Here is a 9,749-nt window from a genome sequence, read left to right as displayed (position 1 = left end):
TGATTTTCCCTTTATGTAATCCAACTCTTGCCGTTTGCGGTGTTAAGTTATTTTATTTTCTCGGGTTCATGTTTTTATCTCCGTGTGTTGTTATCGTTGTCATGCATCTCATATCATGTCATCATGTGCATTGCATTTGCATACGTGTTCATCTCATGCATTCGAGCATTTTCCCCGTTGTCCGTTTTGCATTCCGGCGCTTCGTTCTCCTCCGGTGGTCATTTCTACCTTTGTTTCGTGTGTGGGGACTGAACATTTCCGGATTGGACCGAGACTTGCCAAGCGGCCTTGGTTTACTACCGGTAGTCCGCCTGTCAAGTTTCGTACCATTTGTACTTCGTTTGATGCTCCAACGGTTAACCGAGGGACCGAGAAGGCCTCGTGTGTGTTGCAGCCCAACACCCTTCCAATTTGGCCCAAAACCCACCAAAACCTTCTCCATCATCTAGAGCGTTCGATCATGATCGCGTGGCCGAAAACCGCACCTCATTTGGACACTCCTAGCTGCCTCTACCTCTATATATAGACCCCCTCCTCAAAATTCACGGACGAAACCCTAGAACCACCCACCTCTCGCGCCGGCGGACATTTTTTTGTCCGGTCGGACACGTCCGGATCCACCCGCCGCCGCCACGTCAGCTCCCGCGAGCCCCACATCGCCGTCGCCGCTCGGGGCCCGCCAGGCCTGCGGGAGGCCCTCCCGGGCCCATCTATCGTACCGCCCCGCGCCCTCCTCCGTCCCCGCGCTTGGTACCTGGCGCCGCCGCGCGCCATTGCCGGCCTTGCCGCACCGGCGAGGCACCGCCGCCCTGCAGCACCCCGACGCCACCGGCCGCCGTCTCCCCGAGGCCTCGCCGACCCGCCGCCGCCTCGTCCTCGCCTCCCCTCGCCCGGATACGGCTCCGGTGAGCTAATCCGATGACTCCGGCAGCTCCGACCACCGCGCCCCCGTCGCTGGTGAATAGTTCCAGCGAGCCTCAAAGTCCGCGCCCGGCTAGATCTAGATCTGAGAAATTGCCTGGGTTGACTTTTGCCCGAAACCCTAATTTATTTGGCATTGTTCATCGCATCGTAACTTTGCATCAGTAGCTCCGTTTTGGGCATATAGCATATCAAAATGTTCACCTCAGAGAGCACATCATTTCATCTCATTGCATCATTTTCATTTGAGTTCATCTTGATGCCCGAAATGCTGTTAGAAGAATGCTATTTGAGATAATTGTCAGATCTGCTGCTCCAATTAGATATTTGTCATTTTTGTCATGATTATTGTGTGCATGATATGCCCATGAGCTCTACATGTGTTTTGTTATATGTTTTTCCATCTATCCAGAGGTGCAACCCATGTATATTTGTGATGTGTGTGGTGACTAGCACAAGCTTGCAAAGTGGAGCATTCGTTATGCTGATTTCAGGGACTTAGCATTTCCACTAAGTCCTTGATCTGTTTATCTCATTATGCCATATGTTCATGCTGTTTCCTAGTGATCCGTGCCTCTTTCGAGGATGATCAGTAAGGATGTTTTGTTAATCTTGTAGTGCTCTATCCATCCATGTCTTTGTTTGCAATTATGGAGCACCCTAGCTTGAGTCAATCGAGCTCTACTTTTGTCATTTCGTGAATCTGGGCAGATTGTCTACTTGTTAGCGATTTTGCCGAGGATGTTGTAGTTGATCCGTGCATGCTATGTTTTTGTTCTTGCCATGTCTAGCTTGTATTTTGTGTATTCTTGATGGGTGTATGCTTAGATTGTCATGACATGCTCTGTAGTGAGTGCATCGAGCTCGTAAACATGCCTACTTGATATCTGTTTTCAGCATGCTCAAGTTTTCACTAAGTTTGAGAACTGATTATGTTTTTGCCATGTTCACATGCTTGCAAATGTATTTTCTGATCCCTTTTGGCTCAAGGTAACTAAGGGACTTTTGTTAAGCTCTTTGTGTAGCTCCATTCCATTCTTTACTTTGCCATGTTCAGGTCATGTAGCATAGTGTTTTCATGCTCCGAAGAGTGCTATCTGATCTGAAATTCCAGACAAGTGTTAATTTCACTAAGTCTGAAATCTGTTTACCAAATGCAGTTTTGCCATGCTTGTTTGAACCTGTTAATGGATGAATTGGTCGTATCTCAGTGCTAGTCTTTTGTTAAGCATCATGAATGGATCCCTACCATGTATTTTGTTGTCATGTTTGGGTGCTGTAGCATGTTCATCTTGTTTCTTTTAGATGACTACTTGCTGTAAATCGCAGACCGGTGTCATATTTGAATTGCTTGCCATTTCCAGATCATAACTCCGATTCCGGTGATCTTTATATCGTTTTCAAGCGATTTCATCTCATCTTTCCAGTGGCACACTTGGATTTCCATGCTGAGGCCAGGTTCATTCACTCCTTGTCAAATATTGCATATGCATCACATATCGCATCCGGCATAGCATACCATGTTTGCATCATGTTGTTTGAGCTTTTCACGTGGTTGATTGTGTCCTTGTTGCTTGTTTGTCTTATTTGGGTAGAGCCGGGAGACGAGTTCGCTAACGAGGAGCCCGTTGAGTTTGCTTTCGAGGATCCAGTCAACTCTGACAACTTTGCAGGCAAGATGATCATACCCTCGAAATCACTACTATCTTTGTTTTGCTAGATGCTCGCTCTTTTGCTATGCCTATGCTACGATGCCTACCACTTGCTTATCATGCCTCCCAAATTGCCATGTCAAACCTCTAACCCACCATGTCCTAGCAAACCGTTGATTGGCTATGTTACCGCTTTGCTCAGCCCCTCTTATAGCGTTGCTAGTTGCAAGTGAAGATTGCAGACCGTTCCTTGTTGGAACATTATTTACTTGTTGGGATATCATTATATTATCTTGTTATCTTAATGCATCTATATACTTGGTAAAGGGTGGAAGGCTCGGCCTCTCGCCTAGTTTTTTGTTCCACTCTTGCCGCCCTAGTTTCCGTCATATCGGTGTTATGTTCCCTGATTTTGCGTTCCTTACGCGGTTGGGTTATAATGGGAACCCCTTGACAGTCCACCTTGAATAAAACTCCTCCAGCAATGCCCAACCTTGGTTTTACCATTTGCCACCTAGCCTTTTCCCTTGGGTTTCGCGGACTCAAGGGTCATCTTATTTTAAACCCCCGGGCCAGTGCTCCTCTAAGCGTTGGTCCAACCTAGAGCACCGTGCGGGGCCGTCCCTTGGCAACTTGGGTTACGTTGGCTCCCGTACGGCTTAGCTTATCCGGTGTGCCCTGAGAACGAGATATGTGCAGCTCCTATCGGGATTTGTCGATACAACGGGTGGTGTTGCAGTACTTGTTTTACCATTGTCGGAGTTGTCTTGTAGAACCGGGATGCCGAGTCTGAACGGAATGTCTCGGGAGGAGGTCTATTCCTTCGTTGACCGTGAGAGCTTGTCATGGGCTAAGTTGGGACTCCCCTGCAGGGATTTGAACTTTCGAAAGCCGTGCCCGCGGTTATGGGCAAATGGGAATTTGTTAATGTCCGATTGTAGATAACTTGAACCTTAACTTAATTAAAATGAATCAACTGTGTGAGTTGCCGTGATGGTCTCTTCTCGGCGGAGTCCAGGAAGTGAACACGGTATTGGAGTAATGCTTGCATAGGTTGTCCTCTAGTTACTCGTTCGCGCTTTGCCTCCTCTTCTCGCTCACTTTTGCGAACAGGATAGCCATCATATATGCTAGTTGCTTGCTGCAGCTCCACATATTTTCCCTTGCCTTACCTATTAAGCTTAAATACTCTTGATCGCGAGGGTGCGAGATTGCTGAGTCCCTGTGGCTCACAGATTACTTCCAAACCAGATGCAGGGCCTGATGATTCCGCTCCAGATGACGCACTTGAGCTCAAGCGGGAGTTCGACGAGGACTCTCAACGATACTACGTGTCTTTCCCTGATGATCAGTAGTGGTGCCCAGTTGGGGCGATCGGGACCATGTCGCATGTTGGGTTGTTCCTCTATTTTGGCACCGTAGTCGGGCCATGAGTATTTGGATGATGTTATGTTATTTATGTACCTTGATTGACGTGGCGAGTGTAAGCCAACTATGTATCTTCCCTTTTATTATCTATATTACATGGGATGTTGTGAAGATTGCCTAACTTGCGACATTGCTTTCAATGCGGTTATGTCTCTAAGTCGTGCCTCGACACGTAGGAGCTATAGCCGCATCGAGGGCGTGACAGATGGCATCCCCTCTTTCATCCACAGTCCATCGGTATGTTTAATCCGAGCTATATTTTTATTCATCACATGATATGAGTTTTACTTCGAGTATCTTGTATCATAGTCTATTTTGTTTGCTTGTTAGTTTGCCAGAAGCATTGTTTGCTGGACACACCTTTTGAGAGAGACACACATTCATCATGATTTGTTAGAATACTCTATGTGCTTCGCTTATATCTTTTGAGGTATGTAGTTGCTCATGTGCTTCACTTATATCTTTAGAGCATGACAGTGGTTATATATCTTATAGAAATGATTGCCACTCTCATGCTGATAGAGGCGAAGGTGTCCCGATGTTTCGATGAGATAGATATCGTTTTCTGTGGGAGTCGACTTTGATGATCTGACTACGAACATGCAAAGACGTCGCGACTTAGCAATCGCTAAACCAACTTCCGAGGGTTATTGACCACGCCGGAGCACGATCAACCTGACCACGAGGGTCTATTTCCTGCGAGCAAAGGAAGAACAAGCAAGAAACTGAGATTGCAATCTGGATATCTCGAATTAAAGAGGAAAGCTTTATTAATGAAGGTGGGGTTCTGTGACGCCTTGGTCTGGTCATTGGACACAAACGAAGTACGTGAAGTTGCAGCTATGGCAAACTTTTAATCTAAACAAAACCCAAAGTCTAAACGACGCCCTAAGGGCTGTATATATGGAGGAAGAGGGGGGAATTTCGTGGCCCTTGGAGAAGGGGTACGAAACCAAATCTAACTTGCGACATTCCTTTCAATGCGGTTATGTCTCTAAGTCGTGCCTCGACACGTAGGAGCTATAGCCGCATCGAGGGCGTGACAAGTTGGTAATCAGAGCCTTCCCCGACCTTAGGAGCCCCCATTGCTTGATCGTTTTTACCGGCCGAGTTTGAGTCTAGAAAGAAAATGTTTTGAGTCATTTAGGAATTATATATCGGAGAGTTTAGGAATTCTTTTTACTTCCCAGTCTCCTCATCACTCTGGTAACGCATCCTGACGTAGAGTTTTGACTCTTCTCTTCTCAAATTTCACTAAATTTTTTTTAGGATCACGCGGGTATCTTGGAATCGTTCTGATGGTTTTGTGACGAGAACATTGTTCTTGGTGCCTCCTGTCTTTAGGGGTTGTGGCAGTGCCCCGGGGAGTTGAGCTCCGAGGTGTTGTCGTCACAATTTTATCGTTGCAATTCTGGAATACCTGAGTTTAGTACGCCGATATCGAAAATCTCTTTTATGCAGTTCGTTGGTGAGATAACCTCGACGCCACCTAGTACTGGGCGGGAGTTCGGGAGTATCGCCATAACTTGTATAACGGATGCTTTTCGAAGGTTGAGGTAGATGGTTTCTGAAGTTTTTCTTGGTTATGTGTTGAAGGATGGATACAGCTGGATGTAGGATTTGCTAGATTTGGGTGAGATATTATGCTTCCCCTGTATCCCCAACACCTGATTGCATAACCGGAAAGGTTCGGGAGTTTCATAGGTGGGAATGCTTGTAGCTCTAGTTCTTCCTGCACGGATATTTGGTTCGAGATTGGGATTTCTTACCACGTATTCGTTCTTGATCTGTACCTTGTGGTTTTATTCCTCTACCTAAATTCTAAGTGGCTTCTCAATTTATGGATATGTGACCATTTCAAGAGGAATGCATTCGTTCATTTTGTTCAGATATGAAGACTATATGTTGCAATTTCATCCCGTTTGATTCGGCTTCATTTTATCTGTCATTGTGCTAATGGATGTCACCCTCTTCAGGATGGCTCCCGCTAAGAGCACCAATCAGAATCAGAACCAGGATCCGCCACCACCGGCACCTCCTCCGGAGGCATGGCAAGCTGTGATGGCCGCAACCAATGCAAACACACAGTTGATCATGCAAATTCTTCAAGAGCGCAATCAAGCGAACCAAGGCAACCAAGGCAACAATCAGAATCACTTTGCTACACTCAACCAGTTCCTTGCTAACGGGCCAAAGACTTTCAGCAATTGTGTTGAGGCAACTGATGCTGACGATTGGCTCGTGGATCTGTGCATGCATTTTGAGTACAGTAACGTCAAACCTGAGGACTTCGTTAAGTTCGCTTCCTTCCAACTCAAAGACCAAGCTGCAGAATGGTTCCAGCAGTACAAGGATTCCAGAGGTGGACGTGTGATTACCTGGGATGAATTCCGTCAAGACTTCAAGGCTCATCATATTCCTCAGAGCGTGGTTGAAAGCAAGCGTGAGGAATTCCGCAACCTGAAGCAAGGCTCTTTGTCTGTCTATGACTACAACAAGTTGTTCCAGAAGCTTGCCCGCTTTGCTAAGCAGGACGTCCCTGATGAGAAGAGCATGATATACCAGTTCAGGGGTGGTCTCAGAGAAGAAATCCAGCTAGCTCTTGTTCTCTTTGAGCCCTTGAGGTACGATGAGTTCTACAACATGGCATTGAACCAAGAGGCCGCTCAACTGAGGTGTGATGCTTCCAAGAAGTGAGTCAAAGACACTACTCTGTCTTCCTCTACTCAAGTGGCCAAGCGGCAGAAGTATTGGCTTCCTCCTCCTCCATTCCGTCAGCCGTATTAGCAGAAGAGCAAAGGTGGCAGTGGATCTTCCCACCCACCCAACCCTGGCTTTTAGAACAAGACTCCGTCTCAAGCTCCAAGATCGAGTGCTCCGTACCACCGTCTACTTTCAGAGGTCACATGCAACAAGTGCCAACAGAAGGGTCACTATGCCAACAAGTGCTTCAATCAGAGGCGTCTTCCTCCTCCTCCTCCTGTGAGATCGGCAAGTACAGCTATGGTCAAGCATAACCCCAAGCACGCCAAGGTCAACTTGCTGAATGCAGCTCAGGCAGAGGACTCGTCAGATGTCATCATGGGTAACTTTCCAGTTAACTCTTTTCCCGCAAAAGTTCTTTTTGACACTGGTGCATCGCATTGTTTCATGTCAAGATCATTTGTTTCCAAGCATGACTTCGTTTCGCAAATGTTGGGTAAACCTATGGGAGTGGTTTCTCCGTCTAGGTCTACGAGGGCTACTTCAATAGTCCCGGATGTTTCTATCATGATGGGTGATTTCAAGTTTCTGGCTTCTCCAATGGTTCTTGGTAACTCAGATATTGATCTTATTCTCGGGATGGATTGGCTTTCTAAGCACAAGGCTCAACTTGATTGTGCAGCCAGGCAGATTCAATTGACTCATTCGTCTGAGGATGTAATTGTATTTCCGCGAATGACGATACCATCCGTCTGTTCTCTCTCAATGAGAAGGGTGAACTGGATGCTATCTCGCAAATTCCAGTCATTTGCGAATATCAAGACGTCTTTCCAGGAGAGCTTCCAGGAATGCCTCCGCACCGGCCAGTTGAATTCATCATTGATCTTGAGCCCGGCACGGAACCAGTGTGCAAGCGTCCTTACAAGCTCGGACCTGAAGAATTGAAGGAGCTGAAGAAGCAACTCGATATTCAAGAGAGAATGGGTCTCATCTAGCCTAATTCTTCTCCGTGGGGTTGTGGTGTTCTTTTTGTGAAGAAGAAGGATGGAACGGACCGACTTTGTGTTGACTATCGTCCATTGAACAAGAAGACCATCAAGAACAAATACCCAATTCCCAACATCAACAAGCTGTTCGAACAACTCAAAGGTGCCCAAGTATTCTCCAAGCTTGATCTCCGTATGGGTTATCATCAGATTCGAATCCGTGAGCAAGATATTCCCAAGACGGCTTTCAGGACAAGCTTTGGTTCATATGAATACACTGTCATGTATTTTGGCCTCGTCAACGCTCCTCCGACTTTCTCTCACATGATGAACTTCATCTTCAACGCCTACACCAATGACTTCGTTTTGGTCTATCTCGACGACATCCTAGTCTTTTCGAAGAACAAGGAAGATCATGCCAAGCACTTGCGTTTGGTACTCGATACGCTGAGGGAACACCAGTTCTACGCCAAGTTCTCCAAGTGTGAATTTTGGCGCGATGAGGTTCTTTATCTTGGTCATATCATCTCTGCCAAGGGCATTGTGGTGAATCCTGAGAAGGTGTCTGCAATTGTGAATTGGGAACCACCTCAGAACGTGAAGCAACTCCGTAGCTTCCTCGGTCTCGCAAGCTATTGTCGAAGATTTGTTGAAAACTTTTCTAAGATCGTGAAGCCTCTCTCAAATCTTCTCCAGAAGCATGTCAAGTACGTTTGGTCTCCGGAGTGTGACATTGCTTTCCACACTTTGAAAGAGAAATTGGTCACCGCTCCAGTTCTGACTCCGCCTAATGAATCCAAGCCGTACGGGGTCTTTTGCGATGCCTCTCTCCAAGGTCTTGGCGCAGTGTTGATGCTAGAAAAGAAAGTTGTGGCTTATACCTCTCACCAGTTGAAGCCCAACGAGAAGAACTACCCCACTCTTGATCTCGAGTTGGCGGCAGTTGTGCATGCTCTTTTGACTTGGAGACATCTCTTATTGGGAAGAAAAGTGGACATCTTCATTGATCACAAGAGTCTCAAGTACATCTTCACTTAGCCTAATCTCAACCTCAGGCAGACTCGATGGGTCAAAATGATTCAAGAGTATAATCCGAGTATCGAGTATACTCTAGGCAAGGCCAATGTGATTGCTGACGCTTTGAGCGGGAAGGCTTATTGCAACAGTCTGATTCTCAAGCCTTATCAACCCGAGCTTTGTGAAGCTTTCCGTAAACTTAATCTGCAAGTTGTTCCTCAAGGTTTCCTCGCCAACCTTCAAATCTCTCCTACCTTGGAAGACCAGATTCAGCAAGCCCAGCTTCTTGATGCTATGGTGAAAAAGGTGAAGATTGGGATTGCCAAGAGTCAACCCAAGTACAAGTGCTATCGCCTTGATGACAAGGATACTCTCTTCTTCGAGGATCATATTGTTGTGCCCAAAGGTGACCTTTGTAAAGTGATCATGAACGAGGCTCACAATTCCCTCCTCTCCATCCACCCTGGGATCACGAAGATGTATCAGGACCTCAAGCAGGCTTATTGGTGGACTCGAATGAAGCGCGAGATTGCTCAATTCGTGAATGAGTGTGATGTCTGCAAAAGAGTGAAGGCAGAACACCAAAGGCCAGCGGGTCTCCTCCAACCTCTTGCCATTCTAGAATGTAAGTTTGACCACATTGAGATGGACTTCGTGACTGGGTTTCCAAAGTCCAAGCGTGGCAATGATGCCATATTCGTGGTCATCGACAAACTCACTAAAGTGGCTCACTTTCTGCCTATCAAAGAGTCAATCACTGCAGCTCAATTGGCGGAACTCTATACCTCTCGAATTGTCTCTCTGCACGGTATTTCTCAAGTGATATCTTCAGACCGTGGCAGCATCTTTACCTCCAAGTTTTGGGATTCTTTTCAGAAGGCCATGGGCACCAACATCCGCTTCAGCACAGCTTTCCATCCTCAAACTATCGGTCAAGTCGAGCGTGTCAACCACATTCTTGAAGATATGCTCTGGGCTTGTGTGATCTCCTTCGGCATGAAGTGGGAGGATTGTCTTCCATATGCTAAATTCTCCTACAACA

Source organism: Triticum urartu, chromosome 3A (genome assembly GCF_056163025.1).
Source record: "Triticum urartu cultivar PI428250 chromosome 3A, HENAU_Tu73, whole genome shotgun sequence".
In the NCBI taxonomy this organism is placed as follows: Eukaryota; Viridiplantae; Streptophyta; class Magnoliopsida; order Poales; family Poaceae; genus Triticum; species Triticum urartu.
Note: the sequence above shows the minus strand (reverse complement) of the source record.